At 38.4% G+C, this 15,830-nt stretch overlaps 1 pseudogene; it reads right to left on the bottom strand.

Moving 5' to 3' along the window:
- LOC141415467 (mediator of RNA polymerase II transcription subunit 28 pseudogene) overlaps positions 1-15,830 on the bottom strand; it is a 49,734-nt pseudogene that overhangs the window by 4,265 nt on the left and 29,639 nt on the right.

Raw genomic sequence — 15,830 nt, 5'->3', positions numbered from 1 at the left:
TGATCTGATTGGCCTTTGTTTTCACAGGTGTTACACCTGCTGTCATCCATCCAGTTTTATGGGTTGAATTGTGAGCCCCAGAAAAGACACTGAAGTTTCAACTCCCAGTACCTGCGATGTGAACTTATTTGCACATAGAATCTTTCCAGATGTGATCAAGTTATAATAAAGTCATTAGGGTGGATTCTATTCTTATATGGCTGGTGTCCTTATAAAAAGAGGGAAATTTGGACAAAAACACACATACTAGGAAGTGGCATGTGAATGCAGAAGCAGGGACTGCCAGTCACCACCAAAGAAGTTAGGAAGAGGCAAGGAAAGATTTGATCCAGAGTTCCGGAGGGGACATGGCTTTTCTCAGATTTTGGTTCTGGACTTCTAGCTTCCAAAACTGTGATAGAATACATTTCTCCTTCTCCTCCTCCTCCTCCTTCACCCAGTTTGTGGTACTATCTTAGGGCAGTTCTAGTAAATGAATACCGATTTTGGTAAGAATCGGTTTTTGGTAAGAAGTACCTAAAATGTGGAAGTGGCTTTGTGATTGGGTAATGGGTGGAGGCTGTAAGACTTTTCTTTTGGGAACTCAGTAGTAAAACTTCAAACTTCCTTGAAGAGATGGTAGGAGAAAGACAGATATTAAATGGCATTCTGAACCGGGAGATGGTGGCTCACTCCTGTGATCCTAGCTACTTGGGAGGCTGAGATCAGTGAATCTGTTTCAACGACAGCCTGGGAAAGCAGTTCTAGAGACCTTATTTCCAAAATAACCAGAGTAAAATGGACTGGAGGTGTGGCTCAAGCAATAAACCACCTGCTTTGCGAGTGCAAAGCCCTGAGTTCAAACCCCAATCCTACCCTTCCTCCCCAAAAGAGGCAATTCTGGTGAGAGCTCAAAGAGAAGTGAGGAGAGCTGTGGAGAAAGCTGCTACTTCTGTTATTTCAGAAAAGACATTAAACCATCATGAAGAGAATATTGCTAGAATTAAAACGATTAAAGATGTTTGTGGTGGGACCTCAGTTGGAGATGAGGAATGTGGCATTAGACACTACAAGGAAAGCAATCTTTGTTACAAAAGTGGCAGAAAACGTTTCTGAGTGACACTCTATTATTTTGTGAAAAGTAGGACTTAATCAGCAAAGAGTTTAGATGTTTTCAGCTGGGGCGATTTCTAAGCAAAGTCTGGAAGATCCAGCCTGTCCAGATAACCTGCTCTGGAAACAGGGCCGAGGATGCAGCTTCACAACTGTTTGCCAAAGAGATTAGGTGTGTGATTTATGAATCCAGTCCGTCATCTGCAGCTCTCTAGGGAAGACACGAAGGAAGGCCCCCTCCTCTTATTGCTTGGACCTCTGGGTGACATGGAAGACCAACAAGGTTTTGAGGGATTTTATGCCAGCGGAATGCTACCAGCCAGAACTGAAAGAGACAGAGGTAAGAAGAAATAAGAATGAGTCTGAGGGCAGAGCCACAGATGTAGGGCTTATGGGACCCCTGGTGGGCCTAAAGGGTGCAGCCTCTGCCACAGGGGGACAGAGCACCAAGCCAGAGGATAATTCTCAGGCTGCAAAATCTAATAAAATTTTCTCTTCTACTCTGTGAACTTACCTTACACCAATGACTTCTTCATTTCTTCTCATTTTTTGCTTCCACGAGCTCCCCATTTCAGAAGCAGTATCTCTGCACTCAGTAACTTGGGCTGTAAAAGATAAGAGCAGCAAGCATAGTGGATCTCTATATCCTTCCATTAGCTTATTTTGAAATCTAAGTGTTCTGAACACAAAGATTGCCACTTTTAGCAGCACAACCCCTAACCAAGGTTCTCTTAGCAAAAGAAAAATCAGGAAGTCCCATTATACTCCCTGCAGACTGTTTTAAGGGTTGCCTTGTAGAGCCCTCCCACCTACCAAAAATGGTGCATTACCTTGACCTTTGTGGGCCCTTCCAGATCTTCCCTCTAAACTCTACGTGTCTGTGTGATGTTTTATGGATGACATAAAGACTTTTGATGGCAGATCTTTTGTCACTTCACAAAGAGCCCAACATTCTCCCATTAGATTCATTCTTAGTGCTTTCTAGAAATAGTCCTGCATGTAACTGGTCTAAGATGTTGTGTCCTTGGAAAAGGACACACATTACCCAAGATGAGATGAGATCCTATAGCTCAGCTCAGCTCATTGAGTCTATAGACCAAATGGAGGTGCTGAGAGAGTTGCAAAAAATGGATCTCTCTCTCTCTCTCTCTCTCTCTCTATCTCTGTGTGTGTGTGTGTGTGTGTGTGTGTGCTCCTGGAGTCCTAGACCAGAGGCCTGGCTCCTCTCATTGGACCAGGTCTGGCCACTCATCCCAAAAGGTCCAAATGGCAGAGAAAAGAGTGGTGGTGAAGCAGGGAAGGAACTGATTTCAGCGTGGCCAACCCTGGGAAGGACAGTGGTCTAGCAACCTAAGTTCTTCCTTCAAGGTACTGACACAGCTCCGGGATTATAAACAGGAGGAAGAAGAGCAAGGGGCAGGAAGTATGTGTTGTCAAACAGTCTTAGTCACACTGTGGTCTGGTTGATCATTATCTCAGGTATGGGGGGTATTTCAGTTCCTGTCATGAGATGGCCTGCAAGGCCTGTTGTTCAGGGAATGTGAGATAAGTTGGGGCAGAGGGAGAGCAAGTCTGAGGAACAAAATGAAGCTGTTAGGGCAGTGACTGGGTTCTCCGTCTACAAAGCAGCTCATGTTGTGCCCCGTGGCAGGTAGGGACTGGCTTTAGTCATGTTTTCCCGCACTGGAGAAGTGAGTGGCACCTATTAGATGCCTATCTGACTCTGCTGTCAGAGTCCTTGTGTACCACCTATCAGGTGGTGGGTGTTGATTTTGAGACAGATTCATAGTCCAGTATTTTAGCTTTCTGTTTAGTGAAACAAGCAGACATGCATGCATACTTTTTGCACATTTAATATTGTTTTATGGCACAACATTTCTTCCATGCACATGAAAAATAAGTGATATAGAGATGTTATTCACTCATTCATTATTCATTCATTCATTTCAGTGCTGGGGATCTACCTCAGGGTCTATTGTTACTTCAACAACTCCTCCAAGGCTCAAGTGGTAGAACACCTGCCTTGAAAGTGTAAAAAACCCAATGCTTTGTTTTACTGTCCGAATCATTAAAGCATTTCCTTAAATGTGTGGTTGCATGGGTATTCTGTTCATAATTAAGAGTAGACTATAAAAAGCTCTGAGTGAACACCAAAATGATAAAAATAAATAAATAAATAAATAATCCAATTAGAAAAGACACAAAGGACTTGCAGCACACCAGTGCCTCACACTGTACTCCTAACTACTTGGGAAGCTGATGTTGGGAGGACGGAGGTTTGAAGCCAGTGCTGGCAAATCGTTTGTGAGACCCCATCTCCAAAGTAATCAGAGAAAACTGGACTGGAGGTGTGGCTCAAGTGGTAGAGCACTTGCTTTGCAAGCACAAAGTCTTGAGTTTAAATCCCACTCCCACAAAAAAAAAAAAAAAAGGAAAGGACAAAGGACCTGAGTAGACATTTCTCTAAAGAAACTAACACAAAAGGACAACAGGTATAAGAAAGGAGGCTCAATGTCACTAATCGTTAGAGAAATGTAAATCCAAGACCACGATGAGAGATCACCTCACATCTGTTAGAATGGGTGTTATCAAAAAAACAAAGACACCAAGTATCTGTGGACGTGGAGGAATAGATGTCTGTCTACTCTTGATGGACATGTAAAATTGTGCAGCCATGAAGGAAGGCAGAAAGAACGTAATCTCCTCATTATATTAAAAATGAAACTACCGTGTGATCCAGTAATCCCACTTCTGGGCATTTATCTGAAGGAATTGATGTCAGATCTAAAAGAGTTATCATCACTGCCATGTACATTGCAGCACTTTTCATAGTATGTAAGATATGGATACCATATGCACAAACCATGGTCTTTGTGTATTAGTACACAAATGGATAGTATTACTCACCTCTAAAAAACAAAAAAAAGGAAATCTTTTACAAAATCTTCATTTACAAAAACATGAATGGACCCGAAAGTTGTGTCAGATAAAGTAAGTGAATCACAGAAGAACAAATACTGAATGATTCCTCTTATGTGCGGGACCTATATTAGAATGGTGGTTACTGAGGAGTGGGGGAGGTGATATGAGGAGTTGTTCAATGGGTATAAAGTCACAGTTGTACAAGAATAAATTCCAGACCTCTGCTGTAAGGCGGTATCTATAATTAACAATAAGTATGTATGTGCAAATTAACCAAAGTATGTACATTAATTATGTACAGTGTTTCGTATGTCAATTATACCTCAATAAAGCTGGAAAATAAAATAATGTAAAACATCGAAAAATCAAAAGCTCTGAGTACAATGTAAGTGAGGTCTTATACACAGTAATTTCCTGCAGGGTGACATCGCTATGCTATTTTCCTGGGGGAGCCCCAGGTATTAGAATTCATCTTGGTTTAGGCTCCCTTACAGTAAACCCAGAAGTGATCTAGAGAAATCCTGGTAGGGAGGTGGAGAAGTGGGTAGAAAAGCGAAGAAAATTGGTGCAGGCAGGGCAATCAATGCCCTAAACTGTGGGGGACTCAGGGAGTCAGTGCAGGTCACACAGCTTGGTGGGAGCGGGAGGAGGGTTGAGGGGGGTCTCTCCCCCATGGAAGAGCAGGGAGCCAGGCTCTTTACTGACCACCTTGAAGCACATTGACTCTCTGGCATTTCTGGTCATGCCTGTCTGCAAGCTGAGAGGAAGTTATAGAAGTTTGCAGGACACTGTCTTCATGTACAGGAGCCCAAACTGAGGGGACATGCAGGGGCTGACATATCTGCCTCAGTACCTCAAGTGAATATTCCTGTCTCTTACTTGGATGTTACTGAGGCAGGCTAAGATAGGAAAAGTTTGGGACTCTTAAGATATATGACTTAATATTGTATTTCACATTGAACATCTCTCTCTTTCTCCAAGCTTTCCTTTCAATTGCAAAGAATTTTAATAGTTGCCAAGGATCCTTTCAATTACAAATATGTGCAGATTGTTCCATTTTAGCTCAATCCACCACCCTAACCCAGGGACCACCAAAACCCTCCCCACTCATTGATTATTGGTGATCAAGAACTGCTCAGGTTTTACGCCTCCCACAGGCTAGAGCAAACTTTTAAAAAACACTTTGTAAAGGAAAACTTTTCTTTCTCTACTTCTGCATCATAACTGGGCCATCATGGCTTTTTGTAACTTTGCCCCTAACCTTTAAGAAACCTTTATTACAGATCCTGCCTGGACGTATCCACATGGGACATAAGAATCTGGATTTTCTATTTACAAGTGACTACAACATTAGGACACCAGCTGCCGGTGTTCTGGGATCTGAGGGAAAGAAGACTCTGAAGTTTCACTGGGCCACCCCACTTTCAATATGGCCACTCTTCATCTGTGCCTTTGTCCCCGTGTCACCAAGCTTCTTACTCCCTAGAGCAGCACAGCCTAATAGGAATATAATATGAACCATAGAAGTGATTCTAAATTTTCTAACGATCATATGTTAAGAAATAAAAACAAACAGGGCGAATTAATTTCAACCATGTTTTATTTAGTCCAGTTAATCAAAACCAGTACTATGTCAAAGCATAATCAATATTTTTTTTTGTGGTGTTGGAGACTGAACCTATGGCCTTGTACATACTGGGCAAGTATTCTCCCATTGAACTACTCTTCCAGTCACTAGAATCAATTTTTTTTGGTAGTACTGGGACTTGAACTCAGGGCTTACACCTTGAACCACTCCACCAGGCCATTTTTTTTGTGATGGATTTTTTCAAGATAGGGTCTCACAAACTATTTGCCAGGGCTGGCTCTGAACCAAGATGCTGCTGATCTCTGCCTCCTGAGTAGCTAGGATTATAGGCATGAGCCACCAGTGCCTGGGCTGAAATCAATATGTTAAAAAATATCAATAAGTCTGCAAGATCTGGTATATATTTCATGCTTAGAGATCATCTCAATTCAGAATAGCCTTCTATCAGTTCTCAAAAAACACATGTAGGCGTGGCTACCTTATTAGGCAGCAGGGCTGTAAATTTCTATCCCTGTGCAGAGGTGGGAGTGGGACAGTGCTGCTACAAGACACTGAGAAGGGAGCTGGGAATCCAAATGCTTTGTAAAAAGACTGTCCACCCCTTCACCTGGTTTTCCATTGACCCTCATTGTGGAGCACCAGTTCCTCAGTGTTTTGTGCCTCTGTGGTGCAAATGGATGGATGACTCACTTTACCCACTGCCGGCTTGAGTTTCACTTCCTTGAGTCAGCCAGGGCAGTTCACACTCAACCACCCATTTTTTATAATCCAATTTTTCCTTGTTATTTCCTCCACTCTTTGTCTTTAAGAGTTTGTGGCTTTCTGGGCTATCAGTAAGAGTACCTGTCTTGCAAGTGTGAGGCCCTGAGTTCAAACGTCAGTGCCACAAAAAAAAAAAAGAGTTCATGGCTTTCAAGATATTAATTCACTATCATTTTAGTGAGCTTTGTGGAGAAAAACAACAACAAAAAAAACATACATATTCAAGCCACCATCTTTATCTACATAATCAGTAAGTTTTTTCCATGTAAGTGGAATATGACTTTTTTTTTAACTTGATCTACGAATTTTTACTGTGTGCCTGGTGTTTTGGTTTAAAACACATACAACTCCATGTACATAATAACTGTTTCCAAAAGAAATGAATGTGTGAATGAAGAGATAGCCAGGAGAGTAACATTCTTTCTGCTAGGCTTGCTAGGTAGGCACGCTACCACTTGAGCCACTCCACTAGTGCTATTTTGTATTGTGTTTTTTCGAGATAGAGTCTCACAAACTATTTTCCCAGGCTGGCTTCAAACCGTGATCCTCCTGAATAGCCAGGATTACAGGCGTGAGCCACTGGTACCCAGCCAGGAGAGTAACTTAATCATCAAGTACCATCCAATATAGTTGACACTAATGCCACACAGTGATAGCAGTTCAGCTGGCTCAGTTACCATTGAGCTAAGAAACCCTGTGAAAATAATTAAGAATTTGTGAAGACTCAATAGCAAGGGAACTGAAAGAAGGGACATGAGTCAGCTGTTTCCACTTCCATCAATCTCATAGCCACCATGTCAGTTTAGAGCTGAGCACTTCCATGTAATGCTTTTGCCTCTCTCTAGCATGGAGATTTCTTAGCTAAACTCTACCTTCCCAGTCTTTAACCTCATATTTTCTTTTGAAAGGCACTAAATTCCATCTTACACATTTTTTGAAATTGTTGTTGTGTTTGTTTGTTTGAGATAGGTTTTTGCTATATTGTATTGTATTCATGTTGGCCTTGAACTCTCAAACCTTCTGCTTCCAGGCTCCCAAATGCTGGGATTTCAAGTATGTACTGCCATATTCAGCTCTCTTGAACCTTTTAAAAAATTAAGCAAGTACCTTAGAACACAGAGCAACCTTAGAGTTCAGACTTCCTGTGTAATCTATAAAGGGCTGGCGTGGCAACTGTGAGGTTTGTTTTTTGGTTTGGTTCTGTACTTACTAATTCATTATTCTGGAATCCATGAATAAATGAAAAGCAATTTAAATATGAAGTAGAACATTTTTTCTTTTAAAAAAAAAAAGGGCCAAAATGGGCTGAGTGTGGTGGTTCACAGCTGCAATTCCAGCCTTCAAGGGCAGGGGAATCATGAGTTCGAGGCCAGCATTGTGGAATGCACCAGAGCTGGGTCTGCAGCAGAGTGACTGGTGTCAGTACTGCCACAGAGAAAACAAGAACAGAGTAAAAATCATTGCAAGTAGAAATCTTGTGTCTAGTCCCAGTCATCTTGTGAGTAGGGCAGCCTAGAGTGATTATAATTAACTCAGTCCACAAACTACTCACTCTGGTTGCGAGATGAGCAACACAAAGGAAAGAACAAAAAGGCAAATAACACACATCCTACACTGTATCCAAAGGGCACACAGCCAAAGGGTCACAGAAAGAAGATCTATTCTACAGAGGACACAAGTTTCACTTCTGCCCCACAATTGACCACCTCAATGTAGAGGACATGTATGTTTATTTAAGATATTTTGGGTCATACATGTTTGGTTTGAATATTTACACAGAACAGTTTCTTTTTCTTTTATCTCTCCCTCTCATCTCTTCTCCTTTTGATGTTCATTTGTAATTCTCTTTCCTCCTTTCCAATGTTTTCCTCTTTAGTTACATTGCATTTCTCACTCTTTCTTTTCTTTTTTCTCATTTCCTCCCTTTTAAAATTTTTTCTCATTTTTTTCCTGACAAGTTCTCTTTACAGAGCCCAGGTAGGCCTGAAACAAGAAATCCTCCTGCCTCTGCCTCCCAAATGTTGAGATTATAGACAGGCACCACCAGGTCCAGCTTATTTTCTTTCTCTTTTATATCTTTAATTGGATCTTCTTGCTCTTTTCTCTTTTTCTTTCTCATTTCCTCCTTTTTTCTTTCTACTTTTCCTTTTCTCATTTTCTCCATTTTTTACTGTTTTTTTTTTTGCTTTTATTCTTATCCTTATTAACTATTATCTTTTAATTTCATCCATATTATTTTTACCCCCTTTCCCCTATTACTATTGGTGTTGTGGCGGTAACTTTTTAATTGGTTATTAGTTTGCTTCCATATTTGGCTTGTTTATATGTTGATAAACTTCAGTTTGTTTTCTCCTTTCTGCGTGGAGCTAGGGATAGAGTCCAGTTCCTTGGGTATGTTAGGTTGGTATTATTTTACTGAGCTACAAACCCAGCCCAATTTTAAGAATCTCTACCTCAATCCATCCATGACTTAGCCCCTTCCAAACTAGGTGAAGAATTCAACTTAAACAATATGGAAGATTAGAATTGCCAGCTGGTGGTTTAGCCCCAGATACACAAACCTCAATGTATAAACTTAGAAATATGAAAAAGACAATATAACTCCTACAAAAAAAAACAATTCCACAGTAACTAATTACAAGGATATTGAAGTGGATGAAATACTGGGTTACAAATTCAAAAGAATGATTATAAAAATGATTAACAAAATCAAATATGAAGAAGCAACTGAATGAGATAAGAAAGGCAATATAGGATATAAAAGAGCAATCCAATAAAGAGAGATTCTGAAAAAAATCAAAAGGAAATCTTGGAAATAAAAAACAAGGCAAATTAAACAAATCCCAATTGAAAGCATCATCAATACACTGGATCAAGCAGAAGACAGACTGCTGGGGCTTAAAGAAAAGGTGACCAGACAGTATTAAAGAATAATAAGAAAGTATGATAAACATGCAAGACATTTGGGACACAATTAAAAGATCAAACATAAAACTTCAGCATAGATGAGGGTGCCAAGAGGCAGACTAAAGTGACAGGAAACCTATTGGTGAAACAATAGCAGAAAAGTTCCCGAATCTTTGGAAAGATATGTACATCCAGTTTAAGAGGCCTTCAGAATCATGAACAGACATTGCTAGAGAAGAACTTCTCCACATAACATTATTGTTAACATGCCAAAAGAGTACTAATAAAAGACAGACTATTGAAAAACTGCAAGAAAAAAGTGCCAAGTGACTTATGAAAGAAGACCCATCAGAATAACATCAGATTTCTCAACAAAAACTCTAAAGACCAGGAAAACATGATGTCTCTCAAGCCCTGAAATAAAATAACTGCCAACTCAGATTACTATATTCATCAGTTACCCATCAGAATCAAAGAAGAAATAAAGTCTTTCTAGATAAGCACAAACAAAAAGAATGTGTGCTCACTAAGCCAGCATTGCAGAAGATACTTAAAGGAATCCTATACATGGAAGAAGGAGATAAACACAACCTTGAGAGCATGGGAAAAAATAAATCTCAGTAGAAGAGTAAATAAGCGAATGAGAAATAGAAAAGAATCAAGCTTTAGAAAAACAAAAAAAAATAACTGAAACTAGTACAATACCTTTCGATAATAACAACCCAGAATGTAAGTGGTCTTAATTCTCCTGAATTAACTTAATTAATTCTGCTTGAATGGATTGAAAAAGAACAAGAAAAAAGCCAGATACTAATGGTTCATGCCTGTAATCTTAGTTACTTAGGAGGCAGAGATCAGAGAATCACAGTTCAAAGCAAGTCCTGGGCAAACAGTTTGCCAGACACTATCTCAAAAATATCTAACACAAAAAAGTACTGGTGGAGTGGCTCAGGTGGTAGAATGCCAGCCTAACAAGCACAAAGCCCTGAATTCAAGCCACAGTACCACACAAAAAAAGCCACAACTATTTTCTGCCTGCAAGAAACCTCAATGGCAAAAACATACACAGAAGGATGGAAGGGAAAAAATGGAGAAGATATTCCAAGCAAATGAAATTCAAAAGAAAATAGGAGTAGCTATAATTCAAATTGAACAAATCAGACTTCAATAAAAATTAGTCAAAAGAGACAAAGAATATCAATATATATTGACTAAGGGAACAAGCTATGAAGAGACTATCATAATTATAAATATATATGTACCAAACATTGCTGCACACAATTTCATGAAACAGACACTGCTAGATATAAAAAACACAGCTAGATTCCAATACAATAATAGTGAATGACTTCAATGTCCTACCTTCACCAGTACCTAGGTTATTCAAACAAAAAATATTAGTAAGGAAGCATCAAGCCTGGTGCTGATGACTCATGCCTATAATCCTAGCTTCTTGGGAGACTTAGATAAAAAGGATCATGGTTCAAGACCAGCCCAGGCAAATAGTTTGTGAGACTCCATATCCAAAATAACAAGAGCAAAATGGACTGGCGGTGTGGTTCAAGTGGTAGAGCACATGCTTTGCAAGCATGAAGCCCTGAGTTCAAACCCCAGTCCCACAAAAAAAGGAACATCAGAGTTAAGCTATATGATAGCACAAATGTACTTGACAGACATCTACAGAATATTCCATCCAACACATAAGAATGTGTATTCTTACACATTCTTCTCAGCTTCTTATGAAACTTTCTCCAAAATAAATCCTATTTTAGGACATAAAGAAAATCTTAGCAAATTCAAAATATTTGAAATAATTTCTTGCATCTTATATCATAATGGAATAAAATTAGAAATCAATAGCAAGAGAAGCTATGGAAAAAACACAAATATATAAAAATTCAACAGTACACTTTTCATCAATCATTGGTTCATTGAAGAAATCAAGGAAGAAATTTCAAAATTCCTAGAATCAAATGAAAATAGGAACAAAACATGCCAGAATCTGTGGGATATGGTAAAGGCAGTTATAAGAGAGAAGTTTCTAGCTACAAATGACTATAATAAAAACATTAGCAAAACCTTAAATAAATAACTTGATGTACCTCAAGATCCTACACACACAAGAACAAGCTAAACCCAGAACTAGTCACAGAAAGGAATAATGAAGACCAGAGCTGAAATTAATAAAAAATAAAAACCAAAATAATAATACAAAAGATCAATGAAACAAAGAGTTGGTACTTTGAGAAAATAAACAAAATTGACAGTCACTTTGCCAAACTAACCAAAAGAGAGAAAAGACCTAAATTAATAAAGAGGGGATGAGGAAGGAGATATTGCAACCAATACCACTTAAATACAAAGAACCATTAGGAATTATTTTGAAAACTTATATTCCAGTAAATTGAAAAATCTAGAAGAAATGGACAAATTTCTAGACACATATGGTCTGCCAGAATTGAACTAAGAGGACAGAAACTTAAACAGATCAATAGCTAGCAATGAGATTGAAGCAGTCATAAAAATTCTCCCATCAAAGAGAAGTCTACACAGGTTCACCACTGAATTTTACCAAACCTTTAAAGAACTAACATCAGTGCTCCCCAAACTACTCTACAAATTAGAAAGGGAAAGAACACATGAGGCCCTGTGTTCAAACCCCAGTGCTACCAAAAAAAGAAAGAAAGGGAACACTTCCAAACTCATTCTATGAAAACAATATTACCTAATACAAAACCAATTAACAATACATCAAAAAAGAAAACTATAGATCAATATTATTGATAACCATAGTCACAAAAATTCTCAGTAAAACCCTTGCAAACTGAATTTAGCAATACATTAGAAAGATCACATACCAGTCAGGTGTAATGGTGCACACATGTAATCCCAGCTCTCAGGAGACCACAGCAGGAGGATCACAAATTCAAGGCCAGTCTGGGCTATGTAGTGAGATTTGATCTCACAAAAAAAAAAAAAAATCATGCACCATGATCAAGTTGATTTGTATTCATGATATAAGTTTGACACATAAATAGAATTAAGACAAAAGTCACGTGGTCACCTCAATAGATGTAGAAAAGCCCTTTGAGAAAATTCAACATACATTCATGGTAAAATCCCTGAAAAAAACATGGATACAAGGATCATACCTCAATATAACAAAGCCAATTCATTAAAAACTTATAGCCAACATTTTTCTGAATATGGAAAAATTTGAAAGTATTTCCTCTGAAATCAAGAATGAGACATGGTGTCCAACTCTTACCACTCTCATTCAGTATGGTGCTTGATATCTTAACCATAGCAATAAGGCAAGAAAAAGAAAAGAAGCAATACAAATAGGAAAGGCACAAGTCAAATTATGCCTATTTATAAATTGTATGATGCTATACTTGAAGACTAGTGACCCTACTAGAATACTCTAAAATCTGATAAACAATGTCATCAAAGTAGAAGAACACAAAACTGACATACAAAAATCAGTAGTTTTTCTATACACCAGTAATGAACAGGTGAGAAAGAAATCAGAAAAACAATCAATTCACAATAGCTTCAAAGAATACCTAGAAATAAAGCTACCCAAAGAGGTGGAGGATTTCTACAATAAAAGCTATGAACCACTAAAGAAAGAAATTGAAGAAGACACTAGAAGATAGAATGATCTCCCATGTTTATGGACCATTGCTAAAATGGCTATATTATCAAAAGTGATCTACAGATTCAATGCCATACTCATAAAAATTCTAATGACATCCTTCACAGAAATAGAAAAAAAAATCCTAACACTCATGTGGAAACACTAAAGACTTTGAATAGCCAAAGCAATCTTGAGCAAGAAAAGCAAGGCTGGAAGTATCATACTACCCAATTTCAAATTATACTACAGAGTCATATTAACAAAAATAGCATGGTGCTCACACAAGAACAGACAAAGACCAATGAATGAATAGAGGACCCAGAAATGAATCCATGCAGCTACAGCCATCTGATTCTCAAAAAAAAAAAAGGTTCTAAATACATATGTAGAAGAAAAGACAACCTCATTAAAAAATGCTGCTAGGAAAACTGTGTATCTGTAGATAGGAGATTGAAACTAGACCCCTATCTCTCACCTTGGACAAAAATCAACACAAAATAGATCAAAGACCTTAATGTAAGACCTGAAACTTTTAAACAACCACTAGAAAACACTTGGAGATATAGGCAGAGGCAGTGACTTTCTGAACAGGACTTCAATTGCATAAGAAATAAAAGCAAGAATTGATAAATAGGATTGTATCAAATTCAAAGGTTTTGCACAGCAAAAAAAACAATTACACTTTACAAAATGGGAGAAAATCTTTTTCAGCTTTTCATTCAACAAGGGATTAGTAGCTAGACTATATAAAGAAGTCAAAACATTGAAAAACAAAACAACAAGTAATACAATTAACAAATGGCAAATGAACTGAAGAGCCATCTCAAAAGAAGTACAAATGGTCAAAAAATACATGAAAAACATATTCATTATCTTTGGTCACTGGGGAAATGCAAATTAAAACTATACTGAAGGTACTGGCGGAGTTGCTCAAGTGGTACAGCACCTGCCTTGCAAGCATGAGGCCCTGAGTTCAAATTCCAGTACTGGAGAAAAAAACTACACATATTCTATCTCATCCCAGTCAGAATGGCAATTATCAAGAAAACAAAAACAAGTGCTGGTGAGCATGTGGGCAAAAGGGAATCCATATACAGTGTTGTTGGGAATCTAAGTTAGTCCTGCTACTATGGAAATCAGTAAAGAAAAAACTAACATATAATTCCAGCATACAATTCCTGGGTACATACCCAAAGGAATCAAAATCAGCGTACAATAGAATCCTGCACACTCATGTTTATTGTAGCACTACTCACAATAGCCAAGTTATGTTGTATATACACACAATAGAGTATTATTCAACCACAAGGAGAATGAAATCAAGTCATTTGCAGGAAAATGAGTAGAACTGGAGATCATTATGCTAAGCAAAATAAGCCAAGTATCTCAGGTTAGCTCTCACATGCAGAATATAGAAAAAAAAGACACAAATGTAGAAGGGAGATTATTAAGGAAAAGAGACAAGAGATGGCAATGGTGGGGGGTGAATATGATCAAAGTACATTTTATGTGTGTATGAAAATGTCACAATGGGACTGGACATGCGGCTTAAGTGGTTAAGCACCTGCCTAGCAAGCACAAAGCCCTGAGTTCAAACCCCCATATCATCCCCACCAAAACTCACAATGAAACTCATTATTTTGTACAATTAATATGCACTAAAAATACAAGATTTTATTCATAATAAAAGTCTTAAATTCATTCCTTTTGCATAAGTGGTAACCTTGAGAATCAAGGCATTTTCAGATTCAGAGATTACATTTAGTTGGTATCTTTTGTTGAAGGAGAAGATAGTTTAATGAGACACCACGCATGTTAGGACAGCAGATGAAAAGAAAAGAGAAGTTCTAGAAGCTGCTACAGCAGTGTCAGAGTACAGGAAATTTCCACAGAGGACATAAAGAGAAGTAAATTTAGGGGGTAGAGTATCACTGAAGGAAAATTTTGCTCTTACAAAGTTTATAGTAAAAGGATCAATTACTATACAAATTGAGTTTAATTAGAAGTTCCTCAAAGCAGTTCCCAAGTGTTATGAGCTGTGTACTTCACCTTCTCCCAGGCATCCCACATTATTTCTCCAGCAAACATTTTCAGCTCTGTGTATTGGAGTGTATGTTATTCACATCAGTTTTGTAAGTCATAAAGAAAGTAGGACTTCCCCATTAAAAATATGCATCATATTAATATTTCTTGACAAAATATCTTTCTTATAAAGATGTCATATTTACATAGATAAATATTGCATAGCTTTTTTAGTATTAAAAACACATCAGAACATCTTATCTCATTTCTTATAATCACTGTCTTTTATTTATGTAAGGAGAAAATGGAACTTTTCTCACATGACAGGCATCATATTTATTGCTTAATTAATTAATTTGCTTATCACTCCATTTTCTTGGGACTAGAGGTAGAACAACAGGCTTCTTGTACCTGGAAAAGTTCAGGGCCAGGAAGACTCTAGGCCTCCTAACTTCCAGCTGGGCCCCGTATCCACTGAAGATCTTTTGTCACTTAGGCCTTGAACTCTGAATCTAGAGATGACTCCAAAATAAACTTGATCAGAAATCAACTCTTTTGAACACCTGAGAGCTGACGATGGGTTTGTCATGGTGATGATTCAGGAATAAGAAAGGAAACGTTTCAATTTCCCTTTTGCCTCCTCCTCCTTTTCCCTTTTCTTCAGGAACAGTTCAGTCCTAAGGCCAGTGTGCAGAGAAACTTGGACATCTAGTCTGCAATAGAGATGGTGACTTCCAGATAAGAGGGATGCTGGTTCCAGGTGTGGGAATCTCTGCCCAGTGAGGAAGATATCCCCATAGAAAGACAGCCTGGCATAGGTGGAGAGAGTGTCAATTTGGAAGGGACATCCCAGTTGGGGGATGGGGAATTGAGCTAAGGGGGTGCAGGAAAATGCCA

The sequence above is a fragment of the Castor canadensis genome, chromosome 13, assembly GCF_047511655.1.
Source record: "Castor canadensis chromosome 13, mCasCan1.hap1v2, whole genome shotgun sequence".
NCBI lineage: Eukaryota > Metazoa > Chordata > Mammalia > Rodentia > Castoridae > Castor > Castor canadensis.
The sequence above is the reverse complement of the archived record's forward strand: the minus strand, read 5'-3'. Positions and strand labels throughout refer to the sequence as shown.